This window comes from Gambusia affinis, linkage group LG10 (assembly GCF_019740435.1).
Source record: "Gambusia affinis linkage group LG10, SWU_Gaff_1.0, whole genome shotgun sequence".
Taxonomy (NCBI): domain Eukaryota; kingdom Metazoa; phylum Chordata; class Actinopteri; order Cyprinodontiformes; family Poeciliidae; genus Gambusia; species Gambusia affinis.
The window spans coordinates 24,508,921-24,530,951 of NC_057877.1; the positions used below are offsets into that span (position 1 = coordinate 24,508,921).

The 22,031-nt window shown below is 36.7% G+C and overlaps 1 protein-coding gene across 2 annotated transcripts in view; it reads left to right on the forward strand.

The window, feature by feature from the left end:
• Window positions 1–13,864: 13,864 nt before the first annotated feature.
• Window positions 13,865–22,031, forward strand: part of pde4ba (phosphodiesterase 4B, cAMP-specific a) — a 145,859-nt gene continuing 137,692 nt past the window's right edge. The window contains exons 1-2 of one of the 2 annotated variants that reach the window (XM_044129992.1): window positions 14,238–14,326; window positions 18,707–18,788. The gene's annotated coding sequence lies outside the window, so the exon portion shown is untranslated. Of the gene's footprint in view, window positions 14,327–18,706; window positions 18,789–22,031 lie in introns of both variants that reach the window. The other variant, XM_044129991.1, reaches the window with a different exon arrangement.

A 22,031-nucleotide genomic window follows, 5' to 3' on the forward strand; every position in this document is an offset into this window, starting at 1 on the left:
ATGTCCATCCCAGGTTTTATTTCACTCTGTTTGCCATTTACTGACAGATTTTAAAGGAGACCATGGAGTAGAAAAGTAGTTTGATGACTAAAATGACTGAGTTAAAGGTAATCTCTCTGGCAGCTCTGGAGATACTCTGCTCTGACAAAAATAAAAACCAAACAGTGTGCATATCCAGACAGGCAGATAGTCAGGACATGCACCATTACATGAGGTTGTCTCCATTTTCCGCTCACAATAAATCACATTCTGCTGTGCTCAGGAGGTTAAGTGCTCCTGAAGGCTGATTTAGCTCTGTAATGTGGGGAAACTGTAGCTAATAGGATAAGCTTATAAAAGGCAGGAAAACACCCCTTTCAGTCGGAGTCAGGTAGAGCTGCCTGGGATAAACCTTTCCTCATCTCATTGTTGAGCCCTACTCGTATTTATCCACTTGCCTTTACCAGCTTTATGGATCCATACATGTCTCTTTGATGCCTGTTTGTCTGGAAGCTGAACTTACAGTGTATACATATACATATATATACATATATATATATATATATGCAATATAGATAGATAGGTAGATTTAAAAAAAAATTCTGTAAAAAGTACTTGAATACTGAGAAACTTGACATAACATCTTATTTAATACTTTAAAATGATGCCATCAAAAAGACAAAGCTGTAATATGTGTAAAATCTGGTCATTTAAAGACTTAAATGACAAAACAATTATACAAATACTCTAAGTTTTCAGTGGAAGACTTGTGAAACTAATACTTTCAGAAGCTAATGCAAATGAATGTTAGAGCAGAATAAAGTACCTCCAGTGACAATAATGTTTCAGTAATGAAAGAAACAAAAACATCTTAGAAGCTCACTCTTCAAAAACTGCAGCAAACACAGGCGTCTTGGGTTCATCAAGTCTCCACAACAATTTATTTTTAGGTTTTTGTTCACTTATTCATCAGGAGTGCTTATAATTATGCAGCACATCAAACAGTCAATAAATTTATTTAGGCCACTACAATTCACATTTGACTCTGTACCATGCAGAGGAAGCCAATTAATCTAGTTATAATGGAATTTCAAACTTTCTGATTCACTTCAGCCTTGAATTATATGTAGTTTGATTAGGTTTATAAATAACTTTAAAAATTCTATAAATGCTACAGATTATGATTGAGGAATACAATAGATTGCTGCAGCATTTATAAACTGTTCACACATCAAAAAGAAGGCAAAATATTTTGAAATAAGGCAAGTCAAATTGGAGAAGGCGCTTTGCACAAAATGAAAGAAAAAACATTAAAGCAGGAAAAGACCTTGCTTTTGAAATGCATTGCATGCGAGGCATGCAAGGTTTCTGCATTCCTCGGGTTTTATGCAGTTTGTTCCAGAGCTGAGAAGCATATCAACTACACCTCTGAGCTCTGGTCCTTGGAACATTGCGTAAACATGTTTCTGATGGCCTCAGGGGTCTGTAATATGGCATGCTTCATATTTGAAGAGATACTCAGAAATATGTGTTTTTGACCCAAGAACATTTACTTCTCTATAAATCAGTTGCGACATTTTTAAAATCTGCTCTTTTGCAGACAGAATTTGAATGACAATCATTTTAATGTGTCTGGTTGTGACTTCTTGCTGCACACAAGCTCATTGCCATCAAAGGATAAATGAATATAATAGAGGTAATAACTTCCAGATGAGTGTTGAGCTCTGATAGCTGACATCTGACAGCTGCCTCAAATTAAAACCCTCCGGTGAGATTACGTTATTATCTCTATGATGTAAGCCCGTCGATCTTTTCATTGCAATTACATTACAATTACAGATAATCTTTACTGTTTTGAAAGATTTTCTGGTCCTACCTTTTAATTTCTACAACAGTCATATTCTTTTCCCTAAAGACAACATGAAGTATTGAAAAGAAATAAGATCTACAACAGATGAAGAAATTCACAGCTGCTCTGAAAGACATCGTGAGCAGATTTCTGAAAAGTTTCTGTCTCAAATCCTGCTGTTGTCCATCACCCTGGAGATAATCAAGTCATCTGTTTTGAAAAAAAAAGAAACTACTTTTAGTTATTCCAGAATTTATTTTCAAAAGGAGTTTTTCTCACGCAACAGCAAAACATTCCACAGCTAAATAAATAGGAATCAAAAGAGAAAATTGAATGAATAACACAGTACTGTGGCTGAGAGGAAGGTGAGAAAGAATGATCAAGCACAGAATAAGACTGAAAATGAAATGTCACAGAGATGAATACTGACTGAGCTGAAGGAGTTGGATTACAAGATGAAGGACAAAAATGGGGCACTGGAAGACCTGAGAAAGTCACTGGTGCTGGAAGGATGTTTTATTTCCACAAAATCCAAGTATATATGTGAAACTTTACTGATAAACCAAAAGATTTTGATGGGAAAACAAAATCTAGTTTACCTGATAAATTTTTAATGAATTGTGTTCAGAATATCCCCAAAAGAAATAGATAAATGCAACATTTAGCCATAAATAGCATCTGAAGGAGGTTGAATCCCATTTCACCAGTTGGTCCTCATTTTTGGCCCTTTACTTCTAATTAGTAGGATTATCCCAACTGTTTCCCAGCTGAGTACAGTGAAGTGGTGGGCGTGGCTTTCTTTGGATTTTTAGATTTTTCCCAAGCGTGGTTGGGAATGTGAAGGCAGGAGAGGCAGTGAAAAATGTAAAACTTTAACTGAAGTGAAAAAGCACTGGATGATTTTTGGTCATCCTGAGAAATGGGATTTAACTATAAATATAGATTTTTAAAAACTGATATAATAGAAGTATAACACTGATAGCAGCTTATATAAAACAACAGTGAAACAACATTTAAAAAATGGTGGTGTAAAAATGTGTACAATGCAGGAGTTCAAAAATTACAAATTACATCTAATTTGTAATCATTTCTGTTAAACCAGGCAGAAAAGAGAGATCTTCAGAAAAGTCCATGTCTTTGTGCTATGTGAGACAGTTTTTACCTTTTTATCAGAACTGACCTGAGCTGCAAGTAACCTTTACTGTTTAACCTCAGATCTTTTTCTGTGTGCTTGGCTTACTTTTGATTTGGCCTTATTTTTGTTACCATTGTTTTTTTATTAGATCGCCTGAAGCTTTTGAATCTATTTATGTTTCCAAGCCATCATAAGGATGACAAAAACGTGACCAAAAATAAAACGATATTGCACATTGTAGACTGAAGATATAATCGGGTTATGAGTGGCAGTTGCACTCCAAAGTAACATCTTTGCCGTCTAAAGAGGAACAAAGGTGTTCTGAAGATTGTTCAGAGAACTGCATGCAAAACAGAGGCAGCTCCTCGGCAGGACTGCCATTAAGTCCTAGATGCCCTGGAGGGGCAGCTGTCTCACAGACCATAGATCAGAGGTTCTGTTAGGAACTGATATGAACCAAATGATCAAGCAGATATTGTCAATTTCATCCACTATTACTTTCTACATTTAAATATAAATAAATATAAATTTATTTTGTCCATAAATTAAATGTTTGAGGTTAGTTTTGAGTCCCAAAAATTCTAAATAATATAAATTGAAATACCTTCTGAAAAGGCAAAGACCTGGAGCTTGATATACTTCCACACTGATTCATGCAGTGAGTCGGTGTTTTAGTACAGTCAGGATAAAGGCGTCTTTCTGCTGTGTTACTCTGCTGGCTCACGTCATTTGCGCCTGCTGCTGTATGCAGTATAATCTATTTCAAAGTCAATTAGCATTTTTCTTTTTCAGGATAATTTATCTCAGATTTTGAGTTTATTTCAATGAACGCATCATAACAAATCAGCAGGACCACGAGCTGATCTGAGCTGACTGTTATGTAACAGATGGGTATCTTAATCTTCCTCATGATCCCTGCCTCCAACAGCACTCCTGTCATATCATTAAGGCATCTGAGCGGTTTACCAGAAGCACCAGCAAGTCTTTCTTGATGAAGACTTGCTCTTCCAACAGCAACACGGGCAACAAAATGTGCTAATTAGGCAGCAAAATGTGTTTACAGCAAAGATAGATTTTAGTGCACTGAAGTCACAGGTGATAAACAAATTGATCCTCTTTATAATGTTCCTGCTGAGTTTGTAATTTTTACTGCTCACTATAGTGCTGCTCTTGTTATTCCTTTCTACTTCCCCTCCAAATTTATGCAGCTACTACTAATAAAATTTTTTTATTTGTTCAAATCATATCCCATTAGTCATAAAGTTGGCTTAATGTCAATTATGACAAATTTAATGAAGTGTTATGTTAGATTTAAATTATTATTGAACAACACATTTCTTGATCAACCTTTTGATCATACATGTGTTTGTGCTTTTTACATACTGTAATTTCCCATTAAGATAGAACAAATTAAAAGGAAGAAGGATCAGGAAGTTTCTGTTTCAGTTTTTTTAGGAAGATTTTCCATCACTACTCATGATGTCATTTTATAAGCAGCATTAGTAGAGGCAGACAAAGTAGTTTTGTTTTATTTTTTACATAGAATTCAATGCAAATCAGAGCATGCCATTTCACTCAATAGAGTTATACACAATAAATAAAGTTGTTGTTGTCAAGGAAATATCACCATGTGCAACATCACAGTTGCAAAGGACTGCAGAGAATGATGTTTCAAGTGCTATCCATAGAAGTTCTACATGCCAATAAACTTCCACTGCCCTTGATGCTTGATGTTCAGTTTTCTGTGGTTGAGGTGGTCAAATTGGCTGCATGTGGAGAAGATAAACTTCAATAAATGGTCAGTAACCTCATTGGAAATATAATTTCTGAGAAAAATATGTTTGTGGATAGTTTCTGCTTGAATTTCTTTGCAGGATGTCAGAATACCTTCCCAGTTTGCTGATTTAAGGGCATTTTAACAGCTCCTCTCTTTGAATTTGTCTAGAAACCTTCCTCATTATCCCTTTATCTGTACAAACCCATCTTTGTTCTGAATCAGCCACAAATCTCTTCACAGTACGATAACACTTTGTTTTTTGTTAAATATCTAATGTTTTCCTAGCTTGTCATACGGCACTACACTATCTGATGATTTTCGTCAGCAGAGAGATCCTTTCTCTTTCGCATATTGCTTGAAACCTGTGGCCTGTTTAGTAATGTGGAACATCCTTCTTAAGTAGATTTCCTTTAATTGAGCTCACCAGACAAACTACACCAGATCTCTAAAATTAATTATAGTGATTCAAAGAGCCCAGACACACAATACCATCTATAAATTTAATAGCACAACAAAAAATTTTATCTTAATGACACTTAAATCCAATTTGTGGATTTAAGTGTTTCTGAAGTGTAGATCAGAACACTTCAGAAAGCTTGCCTATCTAAATATCTCAGCAACATCATCTGTGGGTAAAAGATAGTTTGAGCTCCATTTTACATCCTTTTTTAGTTGGTCAGAGTAGTGGTCTGTGTCAGTGTGCTGAAGTGTATGCAAAAGGTCAGATTTGAAGATCGTGATCAATACGTCTTCACCACATCCTTGCACAGAATCTGACAAATGCCAAAAACAACTTTGGCTTGTTGCAGCCCAATCTCAAGGCAACACTGAACAACTGCATGAGCAGTAAATAATCCGAAATCTACAATTTATAGTCCCGTGATCGTTTGGTGAGTTCCCATGTTGCAGTTTACTGCATCAGATATGCAAGCAGCAGAAGATCATTTTAATGCAATGACTAAGAGACAGGCAGCTGCAATAATTTCATCACTTCATGTCCCGAATTAACACCATTCTACACACGAAATCTGCTGCTGAGGGCTGGTATGTCTACCTGGTACTGTGTGCAACAATGTGTAATACCCTATTTAACTTTTATGCAGCCTAAATTACATATGCCTAAACATAAAGACCTTTTAATTGTATATAATTTTGTAATATACTAAAAGCAATTACAGCATTATGTCACTGAGGACAGTGCATCAAAAATCTCTCATCAGAATAAAAATTGAAGAGTTTGAATATTTAATCCAGTGCAACATTCAAATATTGAGTTGATAATGTTTCATATAAACTGATGGACTTTTTCTTTCCATCTTTTTGCTGATATGTCGTGTACTAATGTCCTTTTCCTCAGTCTCACAGCACCATGGCAGGTGCACCTATTAAGTCGAGATGAGAGTTTTTTTTAACAAAGAGGCAGCATTCCTGTCAGTGACCCAGGCAAGAAGTGAGACTGCTGTGATTACAGAATAACAATAAAAGGGTTTATTTTGTTTGTCGAGGGAAAAATACTCAATAGGACAAGATAAATGCACCAACTTTGACTGAGGAGGTCATAATTACCATTTCTGAGTACTGCATAACTATAATTTGTGAAATTGTTGACCTTCACTCTGGATCACTGTGCTTTTAAAGAACAAAGGAGAAGCTGTGAATATAAAACTACAAACTCTAAACACTTTAGTTTCCTACATTCACTTCACCACGACTTTATTGAGGTCAGACTTGATATTATTTTGATTGAGGAAATAATGTTTTTCGCTTTAAACAACAGAAAGACTACAGGAAGGGGTTTAATAACTGCATTGTTTGAGGGATAACATCTCACAGGACAGGACCCCACATAAACTATGAAACCTCTCTGTTGTTGTTAAGAAAGCAGATCATAAGATTTCCTACCCCTGAAAAAAAAACTGCACCTGCTTTTTACAGGTGCTGTCTTGAAAGTATTCAAAGCTCTGGTAAGCTGGTGAGCATTTGGAGCTACACAATAGCTAACAATTCTCTCCCCACAGAGAGCATAAAAGTCAGTGGAACTCAGGTGAATACAATGCAGGACATTTTTGGGATACGGTGACTTCAGTGTGCTACACCCTGAGAGACTTGTCACCATGGTCACCATGTCTTCACTTTGCAACTCGGAAAGTCGTCTGAGGTGATTAAAAGCTCATGTCTTCGTGTTGTTGGTGAATTCTAAGAACCAACCTTGGATCATAGCAATATCCTTGGATGTGCGATATGAACAGACACCTTATTTATTATCTTTTCAACTTGCCATCTATCTTCAGTTCTTTGCAAAGCTATTATTACACCTTCAATTTTTTTTCATATTTTGCCAGATGGCAATTACAAACTACAAAATATGCTGCTGGGACTTTATATGATGGCCAACCCTAAATAGTGGATTATTGTGGATAGAAGGGACATTTATTCATGATATAAAAATGTTCCAACCACACCTTCCAATAGCAATCTGAAAGTGTGGCTTGCCTCTTTTACTCTCATGCCTATAAATAAAGTTGTATACAACCAGCTACCAACAAGAATGAGCCGGACGTTTAGAAGAGTCCACCTGGATGCTGGATAAAAATGGATAGTTTCAGATTCTTGTTTACGAAAGCAAAATAAAACCAATCCACATTACAATCATGAACTACTTTTTATCAGTCTATGACACAAAATTCCCAGAATTTATTTATTTTTGTTCAGTCTTGTTTATCTTGGCTTAAATTGGTTTTGCTTTTATTTTCTTCTCATATTACTTTCCAAACACATTCAAAAAGGAACAAAGCACCACAATGCATTTATGAAATACCAAGTGTGTTAGGTTTTAACATATAAATAAGATGTGGGAGCACTGCTTACCTGATTGAGTGAGTGTGTGCAACAAAAGAAGAGGTTGATCTCGGTTTTTTGTACTCACTTCAGTTATTCATCATATGCTGATATTTCTGTTGAGGCGTGTGCATGTGTGTGTGCCTGCATGTGAGGGTGTGTGTGTGTGTGTGTGTGTTGGCACCTGAAATACGCCTGTTTGTGTGTGTCAGCACCCCGTCAAACTACCAGATGGCAATCGCTCCTAATCATGGTTGTGTTATTAAAGTAGTAAATCCCCCAGATTCATAAGAAAAAAATCATACGCAGCGTGGCAGTCTTCCAGTTTGTTAACATTTCAAATTCACAGACAAACAGTGACACAAACACTCTAAATTAATGTCCCAACCATACTGCAATTAGCTCAGTGAACAAAAAACCAACAATCATCCTGGGACTCGGGGGCAGAACAAAAAGGTGTCAAGTGGGAATCCACAAAAATGTCTAATTACAGCATCCAATTAGAAGCACAATCATGCCCCGTGTCACTGCTTCAATATATACAATTGCCTTTCACAGTCTCATCATTATACAGAAGTCTAATTCTCATCAGTTTTTGTGGCCCCCTGCCAATGTTTCACTCAGTGGGGAAAGTTATTACAGCATTACAACAAGAATTTCTTCGAGGCATCATGAAGAAACTCTTGTATCACAGTAGCAGTTGTACTTTGTTCTGTGTAGCAAAAGCTTCAAGTTCTTTTTCAAATTTATGATTTCAGTGGAGGTTATCGTTTATACTGAGCTCAGAGGTTTTTAAACATGATATTCAGTCAATCCTGGTGAAATATCCTGGCAGTAAGTGAAGTGATCCTCAAACACTTCTGCTTTGTTCCATTTTCAGTGCAGCATAATCCTTTTTTCCCCCGTTTGGTTGAAAATAAATTCCTACTGAGCTTCAGAATATAAATAGTCAAAGAGAAGAGCTTCTTCTCAACCCAGTCACATAAAAAAAAAAAAAAAAAAATCCCAGCAAAAAGTTGCTGGTCTTGCGTAAACATTGCTGTTCCCCGCCTTCGTTGGCTTTTTACAGTTTAACAAATGAGAATGTTCAGGTAAAGATGAATATCTTATCGTAGCAAATGTGTCTGTTTAAAAACAGCAGATCCAAAAGAGAAAGTAATCAGACTTTCACACTCGCCAGGCTTTTCTTCCATTACTGTAAACTGAATGGGCCAGACTCAAACTGCCTGTACAATGACCATAAAACCTGAGCCAGCAGCAAGCAAGTGGTTCAAATAGCTTTGTATTGTGTGGTGTGTGAGGAAAAGGCACTGAAGAGGGAAAGTGTTAGCTGTGTCTACAACAGATCCCAGAGGCTTAGGTAGAAAAGAGGAATGATAACAGTTCCTCAGGGATTCTGCTCACTGGAAATGTAGAACAAAAACAACTCAGGATTCTGGCCTTTAAGCATTAATTGACTGCTTTAGGGAGGGGAAGAGGTTCAGTACATATGCAAATGTATCACAAACTGTACAGAAGGAAGACATAAATAAAATTGTTAAAATTTAGGATTATAAGAATAAAAAACTGACGCTTCAAAGAGTAAATTTAAATGTATAGGGCAACTTGCCCCTTCGTCAATTCATACCCATATTTACTTCTGGATAATTCTTGTTTCTATTTTGTACCTTTAAACAAACTTTTTTGTATCTATGAAGTTTGACCATTAGAGTGTCTTCCTTTGTAATGAAGAAATGATTATAAACGCCGGATGAAATATGTACCAAAATTCCACATTAATAAGATATCACTTTCGTTAAACATCATCTTACAGATTTCCAATCATTATTGTTCTGATCTCTGTGGGTCCCAAATGACTTTGACCTTCCATGGTTAGGGCTGAGTTGTACAACAAAAGCTTTTGTTTGTGACATCAAATATAATTTCATAGATATTAACGATTATAGGTTGAATGTCAAGTATCACATTACTCAATTCAAACAAAAATGGTTTCAATTGTTTGTGTTCTAGTTGTCCTGCAACAGCTATGCCACAAGCTTTCACGTTTCCCGGTTGCTGTTATCCTAGCAGGGGTCAGCAACGTGTGGAATACAAACAGCCAACTTTGTCCTCATTCCAGTGAAATAAAATTCATTTAAAGCCTCAAATGTTACATGCGCTTTCAAAGAAAAGAAAATTGACAAGAAAAAAAAACTAATAGAGAAAGTTTGTTGTCATTTTTGAAGAATCACATTTTTAATTCTATTTTGAAACCAGTCTGAAACGTTCTGTGGTTGGGTGGCACCATTTCATACAGAACAGTTAGACACAAAATGAAGAAAATTGCAAAGGTATGAAATGATGAAGCTGCTCAATGACTCACATTCTCACTTCTTTAAGATTTGACCTGATTGGTGAGTGAGCACTAAAAAAATGGTGATGCACAGATGGTGAGTCTAGACACTGTTTTTCAAAAATGATAGTTATTCTCTAGACAGCTTTCAAGAGTGATTTCTCAGATTGCTCTGAGTCATCTAATCCTCCACAGATAGGTCTGAATATATGACCCATATCGGAAAAGGGCTCTGATAGATCTGCTGAGTTGTGGGAACTATTTGGTGGAAGGAAAGTTCTGACAATTCCAAGCTTGATGGATGCATCCATCCAGCATCCATCTTTATTAGTTTGATGAAATGTTTTTTTTTTTTTGTTATCTGCTGAACTTTGGTTTGGTTGTTACCCGAGTTTTGCTTCTGAGAAATATTTCTCTGGACCCTCTAAATAGATTTTGTTTTTGTTTTTTATAATATTTTCCTCTATTTTTAGCCCAGAACCAGAGCATTTTAGAAGAGCATCCTTTAGCTTGTAAGACATTTGACTACTCATTTAGGCATTAAATACCTAAACAAATGATGAACCTGTGTCCACACATAACAGACCTTTGAATAATATAATCTAGTCTAATTAAAACAATCATTTTCACATTTTCCTTTTCAGTTGTACAGCGCTGTGCCCCACAACAGATTTACCTTTTCTAAATGAAGAAGCTAGAAACATAATTATTAAAGAAAGACCGTACAAGGAAGCCAAAAGTTGCCCAGTTATGATGCCCATTAAAACATCAAATTCAAGTTTCAACTGATAAAACTAGAGCGACCAAGGAAAAAACAGCTAAATTTAATTTATGCTGTAAACATCATCTTTTATGTTTACAGCATAAAAGATTTTTGTGGGAGATGAGAGGGCTCCCACAATAAAAAATTAAAAAATAATGCTAAGAATTAGAATAACTGTGGGTTCCTGTTAAAAAATATGCTCAGGATCATTTTGACATTTATTAAGGATGGTTTTTTCAAGCCTCTACTTTCATTTCAAATCTGTCAATGTTGGAAAAAAGAGCAAAGAGCAATAATGACAACAGCGCATCATTACCAGAAGAGACAATATGATCTAATTACTCCTGAAACAACAGAGGAGTTATTACCAAATGGCTTTGTCATCCTTATATCATCAAATTTGTCCCTGCTAAGGCAGAGAAATTTCATTTGCATAGCCAAGCCTCAATGTTAAAAATGCCCATGAGTCATTATCTCATGCCCCACGTGAAATATGAAATGGGAAAGATCAGCACTGTGAGCTGTGGTTCCCAGAAATCAGTGAAGAACTTTTAAAGCCGTTAGACTGCTGTCTTTTTCAGAGCTTTGTTTCAGCATTTCCTGGAGGAGATTAGACACTCTTTGTGCTGCCACTGAAAGAGGATTTATAGAAAAAAAAAACCTCTGGTCTCTCTTTATGGGAAGAAGAAATTGAGGCAAAAGTCATAATGAGCAATAATATTTCAAAAATAATGTCACTGCAGTTTATACAGTTTCTCTTAACACTTATAAGAGAAATAGAAACATGAAAAAACCCAAAAACTATATATTTTATATTTCAGCCAAGTACAAACCTCCCTTCATTTTCCCATAAAAATTATATGTTTAAACTAGATGCAGGACATTTAGTTTAGTTCAGTTTAGTTATCTAAATAAGAACAATCAAATCTTCTAAAATATGTTATAACTTTGTGATATTTAAGGACACGTGAATATTTGTCATAAGTTGTAGAAATGCTACAGAAATTGAACTAATAAATAAGCAAATAAATACCAACTGTGAAGCATAGAGCTGGAAGAGTCACAGTCTGAATCTGCTCAGCTCAGCATCATACGATCCTGCATGAATACTACAGTGTATCAGAGGGTGTTTGAGGAATATATGAGATCATCTGAAAAAATACAAATAAAAATAACAAAACAAACAAACAAACAAACAAACAAACAAACAAACAAACAAACAAACAAACAAACAAACAGAGCCTCAGCAGAACTGGGCCTTGCAACAAGACAATGGCTCGAAAAATCTACCAAGAGGTACTGGCTGAGATTTAAGAAATGCAAAGTTCTGGAATAGCCAAGTTTAAGTCCAGATTGACTCACAGCCAAAAGTGAAGATTAGAGAAAACCTTCCTATGACGAATCTCAGAAACTGTTATACAATCTTGAAGCATCTCACTTCGAGATCGTATAATAAAAATAATATAAAAATTTTTTTATATAAAAAAAAAAAAAAATCTATTTTTGGCCAAAATGAAAAAAGAACATTAATATGTAAATATTTCCTAACAAATAAGTGAATATTTCATAAAGTTTACTATTTTGCCATAATTATATTGTACCAAATATAATTTTTGAGAAGCTTTTTAAGGCATGGCTTCTCTTCCCCTAAGTCAGTGTCCATGAAATCAGAGTAATAGTTGTGTAATCATATACAATGTAATCCCCACCCCACACACACTGTATGCAGATGCAATATGGAGTCACTGATATATGATTGTAGACTTCCAGAGGTCGTCAGCAGTGATTCACAGAGGATAAAATAAAACCACACAAAATGGCCTCCTTTACAACATCATTTAGCCTCCAGTTAGATGTTCTAGCTCTGTTTATTTTCTACAACATGAAAATTTGCAAATTATTTTCTTGCAAATTATTTTGTAAAGGTGCCAAATTCCTGGGAACACTTGTCCAACCCAACTGAATATAAATGTTTTTTTGTTTTTTTTCCAGAAATAACACACCGGGATATGGCCCAGTTATTTTTCAGCTCATTCTCTAAATAGAGGGTCTGAACTAAAACAGAAATCATAGAGCCACATGATCAATGTGAAGATGAGAATCAGTCATGCAAACCCTCCATAGACAAATTCTTATGTGTTTCAAACACATAAAACTAAATAGATTTTACGAATTGTTGTTTTGAGATGGGACATTTTTTACACATTGATGCTGTGATATTAATGAACTCTTGCTGATATGCTACAAGATCAGTTATAAATAAAGATATCAAATGTAATATTTTCCATTGCAAGCATGTTGCATAGCACTATTTTGCAAAAAAAATAAAATAAAAAAATTACCTTTCTGTGACAGTTTCTTTATATTTCACTTCCTTGCAACCATTTTGATTGTATTTTAGGAAATCTTAAATTGTAGCTCTTCCTGCTCTCCAAACGTCTGGTACCAAATGAAATATGGAGCCTAGACACACACCCCTGTGTGTGTTAACTTTTGAAGAACTGACTCCAGCTGCAGTCCACACCTTGTGAATTTCTCTCATGCTCTTCTATTGACTGTGATTCACAATTCTTTTTAACTCTGAACTTTTCTCTGTTGCTTGTAAATTTTTTTGACAATTTTTTCCTTCAACTAAACTTCCCATTAATATGTTTGTATGCAGTTCTCTGTTAACAGCCAGCTTTTTTTTTCTTTTAGTATGAACTTTAAGAAAGGCTGGTAAGCCACAAAAATTGTATTTCTTTTTTAAAAACCCATTAATCCTTCCACTCAACTTGTCATGAAAATGCTTGAATATAGTGGGACTCTACTTGCGGACGGTGTCAATCAATGTTTGCTGGACAGTTAGCAGAACAATCAGCCTCCATGAAAGTGTGGGTCCTAAAATAGGATTTCTGTGGGGTTTTTTATAGTAATTTTTTGTCTTGATTAAAAAAAACGAAACCCAAAAAAGGAATACGGAAACTTGGGTCTCAAATGAATGCCAAATGAGAATTGAATACCAAATATGCCATTTTATTTATTTGTTTGTTTGAAACTCGAAATATTAAAACGAAAAAAATTGTTTTCTTTCTTTCTTTAATCAAAAGCTGTCTTTCGATGTATCTGCATCTCAATTGGTCCACAGTCCTCCTCTGCTGAGGCCGAGGGAGGGTGCAGGAGGAAAGGAGGAACAGGAGGAGGGAAGATCCGATTTTCAGATGAATTTGAGTCGCGAAAGCAGCGAACCTCCCGTGAAACCTCCGTCATAAAGCACTGCGATGAGGAAGGATGGCTTATGGATGTTGAAGAGATATACAGCTGGGGCAAAAGATAATTTCCTGGAATTTTCGCATCACGTTCGTCACAGTTTTGTTTCAGTTTAGGTGAAAAAAGTGGACAAGCCTGAAATCTTTTGAGGATGTGAATGATTTCAACAATAGCATTTAAATGTAGAAAAAAGCCGGGGGGAAAGAAGAAAAGAAACAGTGGCAGAGAGTGGACTTCCTGCAGGGACCCATCCGAGTTTAGGACGGCGATAAACAACCGCTGGACTGGAATTGATTAAATGTCTTGACTCGGTGACAGCTCCGCTCTCATCCGGAAACAGGGCGCGAGAGGCGTTGGGATTCCCTTTGTCCCCACGTGCGGATGAGCTGCGAACAAGACACGAGGTATTGATTTAATGTGATGATTTCCCGCTATTAGAAATAGTTGCAGCCTGGACACTGTTTCTGTTATCTAGTCTCATTTAAATATTATTCCAGTTTTACTTAAGCAGGCACCTATAATGCAACTATTGTCTCACTTTTGATTTCTGTTTTTACTTGTCATTAATTCTGGCATAAAAATGATGGTCACTGACAAGTGAAGTAAATCACACTGATTGCCTCTTCATGTTTTTATAAGTAGTGAGTGGACAGTTGTCTCCAATGTTAATGTATTATAAGCAGGAAAAATTGGTGAGATTAAGGATTTGAGTTTGTGCAGGTCCAGTTTTTGATAACTGGGTCAGAGCAATTACAAATCTGCAGCTCTTCAAGAGTGTTGTCAAGAGGTTAGTACCTATGAAAGTGGTTCCAGGTAGGTGCAGTTGTGAAAAGGCTCTTGAGAAGCTGATCAGATACTGTATTTGAAACACTGGTGAAGTTAATCCTAGTTCTGATTGAAATAGTCAAGAGTCCACAGTGCAGTAGTTTTTTTAACTCATAAGTGAGGGTGCCCATTCTTACTTCTGTTCACTGCCAAAAGAACTAATAATGGGCATTTCAACATCAAAATTGGACTACCGACCGACTCAGGAAGGAAGCCTTGCCTCGTTCATCACACAGGTGTGTTTAACTCACCTGGGTAATACACCAGAGTGCACTATTGTTGTACATCTTTCATTGGAAGGGTATTCCCCAGTTGCTGTTGCTTCTTTTCAACAGGACAATGTGACGTACCAAAAACCATAAATGTGTCAGGAATGGTTTGAGGAGCACATTTCATTCGAGGTTTTAACTTGGCCTCTAAATTCAACCAGAAATCACGCTTATTGACAAGTAGGTCAGATTTATGGAGGCTCCATTCCAGCAACAGAGAGGCCATATCAGTTACTAAAATCTTGTTACCTTTAACTCCATCCCTTAATGCAGGGGTGTCAAACTCCAGTCCTCGAGGGCCGGTGTCCTCCAACTTTTAGATGTGTCTCTGCTGCACCACACCTGAACAGAATAATTAGGTCATTAGCAAGGCCCTGAAGTACTGATCTACACAAGGAGGAGGTAATTAAGCCATTTCATTCCAGTGTTTTGAACCTGTGGCACATCTAAAAACTGCAGGACAGCGGCCCTGGAGGACTGGAGTTTGACACACCTGCCTTAATGGGTCAAGGTTGTCTTAATTGCAAAAAAGGAGGCAACACAGTAGACATGTGGTCATAATGTTATGCTGGATCTTTGTACATTACCTATACCATTTGAGTCTGAAACTTGCTGCTTAGCCTCAGGAGTGCACAAAGATCCTGGCATACCGTTGAAACATAGGTCCCTGATTTACCTCTTAAACGCTCCTAGTAGCTGAATGGTCCACTTTTGCATGAGGATTATCATCTTATTGCAAATTTCCAGAACATTTGTCTATTCTCAACAATTACTTTATTACAAGCATTATGCTAGTTATTATCTTCTCTAAACGACCTCTGGCACCTAAACATTATTTAGGTGCGAGATTATATATTGCACCAACATATACTATATATTAAGTATATATGGTCTTATTATTAAATTAATGACAAGCTCTGCAAGGATAAAAGAATGTTGGCTTGAATTTATTTGAGGCTGCAAATAACATCAAATACAGAGCTTGTTTGTATGCAGACCACAAAGACAAATGGGGAACCTTTTGGAATAGGAACTCCTCTTATCAGAGAGGAGCTTGGGGAGTCCCACAAGTGAAGGATCCAAAGCAGCAGGCTGTTCTGCTTTGTGAATAAAAGTATAAAACAGTAGAAAATCAATTGGCTGAAGGGCGTAATGCCAGGTGTACTTCCTGTCTCTGCTGACTTTTTTTTTTCTATCCTCGCTTCCTCACATGACCTCTTATACCACTGTGCAGCTCTGATCCTTCACTCTGTAGAAGCCCTGAAACTTTGCTTTCTTCATGGTCTCTTCTTATCACAACATGTTTTATCCTTCAGCTTCCCCCTTTTTTTTTAAATCTTACTCTAAGTCACTCATGGAAAAATAACTGTGGGGCTGTTAGTTTGTATGACTTGCTACAGATGAAGTTCAGAATCTATTGATCTGTTGGCTGCACTCTATGTTTAAATGCGGAAACGCATCGATCCATGTTGTTACTGAACGGGTACCAACTCACTCAGACCCTGAGCACTTCAGCAAATCCACCTCAGTTTCATCTGTATCCAGATTGGCTTGCACCAATTACAGACATTAAATTGGCATCATTTTACTGCTGAAATTAGTCACACTGAGCCCTGGTCAGACTGTAATTAAACTGTCTATTGTGTCCAGTAAATGTGTGCATGTTTTCTGGGGGTGGTACTCTGCACAGAAACCTCTTGGATGTTAAATAATTGTACATTTTGTTATTTCTCACTCTATGTGCTTGCTATTCAGTTAGCAAGCTAGTAGTATTATACAAAAGAAATGATTACGAGATTCAAAAAATTGACTAAACCTCAGTTTCAGTTTTTCATTTTTACATATTTTGGAGGTATTTTTTTCTGGAACTTTTGAAACCTGTGCAGCTTTTAAATCATATTCAAACTTCTCATCAGCATAGTTAAAACAGCATATTTGTTTTGTTAACATTTCCAGGCTACGTGGGACTGCTACAGTCCCGTACCACTCTGTACCTCGATGTGAATCACTGCCAGAACAACTTCTTAGTTTAAGATTAGGTAACTGGAAGAAAATGTAAAATGATGTAAAAATGAAAATATTTTTCTGATATAATGTGATTCAGATTAAGACTAAGAAGGAGACACATCACCAAAAGATAGGATTTCAAGTAAACCAGCAACAAGTTTAGGATTCTGCAGCATCACCTACAGCTTGTGATGAAAGCATTAGTACCTCTGGGACTATTTTACATTTTGTCTCATTATATCTACAAACTTTCTGTGATAAAGATCAACATAAAGTAGTGTATATTTGTGAGGAGAATGATGCATAGTTTCAAAACATTGTTACAAGCAAAAACTATGAAAAGGGTGGCATGTATATTTATCTTCACCCCTACACCTACCCAGGCTAATGTGAATCTGGGTTTGTATGTCAAGCCCACAACCCAGTCTTCCCAAAGACCAATCGCCTGCAGAAGATCCCAGAAGCGGAACAATCCAGCACTAAAAAGTGGGAGCATATATAAAATTGTCAGTGTTGGTTACTCCTTCTCAGATCCTCCTGCTTACCGGTCGTTTCGCTGAATACTTTCGGTTGTGCTCTATCTCATGGTGCTGTTTTTCCTTCAGTTCACATGTGTCACTAAGGTTTTTTCATTTCAGGTTATTTTAACAAATGCAAATGATCCTATGTCCAACAACTACCAATCAAGGATGGGGTCCCTTTTCTCAAAGAATCCTAAGACTAAAAGTAGCTACTAATGATGTCAGTTTAGGGTAATTGTTAGAATTTCCCCAGAATTTTGGTAAGAAAGAAAGTAATTTACAAAACATTTTAGGGTGCATTCATTCCAGGCCTATTTGGTTTGCTTTGATCAAACTCTAGTTCATTTGCCTAGAAAGTCCGGTTTGTTTGGGGAATTCGGAGAAATGTGAATGTGTAACTGAACTCAGATGTGTACCAAAAAAGGGAACTCTTATCCACCTAAAAACCTAAGTCTCAGTTTGGTTGAAGTTAACTCTGGCATGGTTCAAATGTATATGTGAATGCCAAACAGCCCGCATCAAAAAAAAGCAGGAAGTGAATTGCAATGCAGTACAATCAACAAAAACAGATGTGTAGGAAAAATTATGATCCATGTTAATTTACTTATGAGTTTATTTGAAAGATTATGTTTTCATATTATTATTCTGTGTGTTGTTTACTTGGCTCCTTTCTTTTGTGGTAACTGTTTTTTGGATGTTTGCTTGGGGATTAGAAACGTTTACACATTCCTGTCATCAGCTGCCTGTGTCATTAGCTGCCTGTGAAGCTGATTTATAACGGTCAGCCTTGTGCCCTTGTAAGGGCATGTCCACACCAGGTTCAGAACATCCTGTGGTAGAGGTCTTTGATCAATTGTTTGTGTGACTGTGTGCAAAAGCCCAGCCCCTTTCCTTGTAATCATAACAAAAGGAATTGGGGACTGAGAGCCAGCGGAGTTGACCCCAGACAGTGTTTGACAGCGGTTCTCCATGTCTGGCTCCGCTCCCCTCTTCCGCAGAAGAGCAATTTATGTCTCTGGTTGATTCCTTGCTTGTCGGGAACTAAAATAGACCCAACAAGATGTATTTGTGTGTCTACTGCTAGCAGAAGAAATGATGAAAAAAAAGAGAAAATTTAAAACTGCTGAAATCTGACATCATTCCATATTTGTTTACATTTCAGAGAGAAGACAGTTGCACTCATGTCTTCTTCAGAGGTTTTAATGTAATTCCCTTCACTGATCCTTGGTGCAGCGCCACCACAGGTGAAGGGGGGAACTGATTTTGCCTAAGTTCACGTGGGGTTAATCTAACCGGTGCACAGTTTAATTACACACTAGTTTGTTTTTGTCTTATTTTAAATCCATTGAATTTTTGCTCTGAAAGACAGAGGTTATTGGTGTTGCAAACTTTTCCATGCATTGGAAATGTCTTGAATCTTGCTTCTGTGGAGTGGCATGTTTTCCTTTCTCTGCTATAACAGAAAATATCTGGACCACCGCCATGTAGCACCATCCCCCCATCTCAGCATGTTATATTCAACCTCTACAGCTTAAATTAGAGTACAATTTTTCTTTCTGTGCTGCACCACCTTGCTCCCTCTCCCAGTTTGTTGTCCATCACACATCTCGTTTTTTTGTTTGTTTTTATGATTGGATTGAATTTAGTTTTTTGTGTAAAATACCTCGAGGTGATAATTGTTGATGTGAATTGATGGTGTATGAACAAACTGATCTGAATGCAATGTGGATTAAATTAATGAAACAACTCTTTTGTGCTATTGTAAGAAATATGATTATTCTTAAGTCCTTGTGTGTATATGATATATACACTGTTTGCTGTACTTGCGTTTTTGTAGTACATCATTTCTTACTTATGAATATTGTGCTTCAACAAATCCATTACAAAAAAAACCCATCACTGCTTGTAAAATAGTCCATTCAAGGCTATTTATATCTAGATTTATATCCTTGATATTGTGTTACTTTTGCTTATGTGCTCATTGTTTGCCTATAGGTGCTTGATAAATCAAGCCTGATAAACTGTTATTTCAAACTTGTGTTGAAATGATTTAATACCAGGTGAGTGTACATATGGCAGTCTATTTCTTCTGTATTATTAATTTGGGAGAAGTTATTTAATTCTGTGCCACAGTTTGTCTCACGCCAAATTAATTGAAAGAAGCATTCTTTTAAAATGTGCTATTGGTTATGGGGCAATGGTAGGTTAAAACAAGATAAAGCTAATTGATTTTGAGATTGATTGAATGAAGAACTATGAGCTTGAAGTGAGAATTGAACAGAAGTGGTGAGAATACAGTGCTCAGCTCTGTGATGCATCTCAGAAACATAACAGTTTTTTTTTCTGCCGCTGAGGATTTTATCTTTCAGGTATTAAGTTAGCATGGCTGTTGTGGAGACATCCAGCTGTAATTTTGAAAGCTTCTCATGTAGAAGTGCTGGCTGAACTGCACTAAATTCACAAGAGAAATCAAAGAACACAATTTTCACACAGCTGCCAGCTTTGTTCAGATCAGACCGCGCTCACTGAAACAGGAAGATGATTGTGTCATATACCCCTAACTCAGGATGGTAAGCACGCTGAAGTGGGGCTTGACGGGCCTCTGGAAATTTTTTTTTTATGTTGTTTGAAAGGTAGTGCAACTGGTTTGCTGTTAAAAGTTTTATAACCTGGAACAGTTAATCAAGAAGAGGTTGTATGAAATCTTAGAAAACTGTTAACTGCCAGCATTCAGGACCCTGGGCGATCATATCTGCAGCTTTGTTCAATATCTTGCTTTCTATGTTGTCTCTTCACCTCTCTGAGGTAAAGAGACAGGCATGCAGGCATGGTGAAGTGGGAGGCAGAGATGCTGTCAGTTAGTCTCAAAATAAGGATCGAGTTGGACTGGTTGTGTTGAGGTCTTGGCAGGTGAGAGACTTGGAGCTGGACAATATAGTAAAAAAACTAAAATAAACAGTTCAGAATTTTATTTTTTAACCTGTGACCTTATTTCCATCACCATTCTTTATAGTGATCAACCCTTTGAGCATCCACATATCCAGTTTATCTATGATAAACTGGATACTTTCACTCTTTGCCATCTTGTTGAATGCCAACTTTCCAATGCATGTTTGCTTCATGTCAAAACTAGACATTACTCATTTTAGGTACAGACCTATCAGTAATCTGACTTTTCATACACATGCACACTTTTCACTAATCCGACCAAGACTTGACCATTGTCAAATTCTCATCATGCCCTTGAAAGGGAATTATATTATTCTGCTTCTCTGAAACTTTGTAAGCCTTCAAGATTTTGTTGAACTAATTTATAATTACCTAATTACAACTGGGGAATGCATAGTTTGAACACTTGTCTTTCTATTCCTAAGAAGTTGAAAACCTTCATCATGAAGTCGCTTTTACCTTGAGATATTTTTATTCAATCAGACAGACATTTTTTAACATTTTTAGTAAAATTTGATGTTGACATGGAGTAGCTCGGTAGAAACTATAGAAGAGAGATGGGAGGGAATTGTCAAATGGTGAGCAACCATTTCAGCTGTAAATGAAATCCCCCTTCAGGACTGTGGTGTCCTATTATACACCCTCTTGGCACCAATCTGTGAAATATTTTTTTTTTCCCCAAGAGAAGAGCATGTTTCTGGAGGAAATTGAATGTCATTATAAATGCTGTGGTGTAGGACGTAAAGAGTGTTTGGAATGATGTAACATACCCTGAGCTCATCTTGGATGACAGGCAACGAGAAACGGTGACACATGCAGAAATATTGGAAAAAGTACATTTCAAAAGCACTTACTGTGGGAAGATGGAGTGGATTTTAGAGAACATATGTAATATGAGTCATACATTTATTTGGCAAACCATCTGGTTTTGTCAGTGAAGGGCATATCCTTTTCATGTCTACTTGGGTAAGAAATATCAGTAATGTATGAAAGCTGCAGCAACCTATACAGTCTCTCTCTTGCTGTTCTTTCACTATGAATATCATAGTATCAGAAAATTTTTTTACAAAATTAATTACATGAGTGTGTTTTGGAGAAAATGTTGATATTGAATGATAAATGGCCTGTACTTCACAGTACTCTGCAGCAGAGAACTTTTAAAGGCACACAGTATGTTGTTGTGGTAATTAGAAATGAGATGTAGTCTGTTCTCCAGCTGTTTTTGAGACGTTCCAGTGACCAACGGTCTATAAGACAAGCATGCTGAGGGTTTTTCTTGTTATCTTTGCTCTATTAGGCATGATGCATAGCTTGCTTTTCCCTCAGTCTCAGTGGTGTACTCCTGCCAGAGCGTAAAAGGATCAAAACAAGATGTGACAGAACGCCCTGTCACATTTTGCCATGGAAGCCAACTTTGTTTCTCTTGGTGACAAATGAAAATAAATACATGAACCAGAGGCGGTAGGTTCAGTTTTTTATGTTCTATATGAATCAGTTATTCTATGTTCAAGAGATTATTGAACCTCTGGTTAACTGTG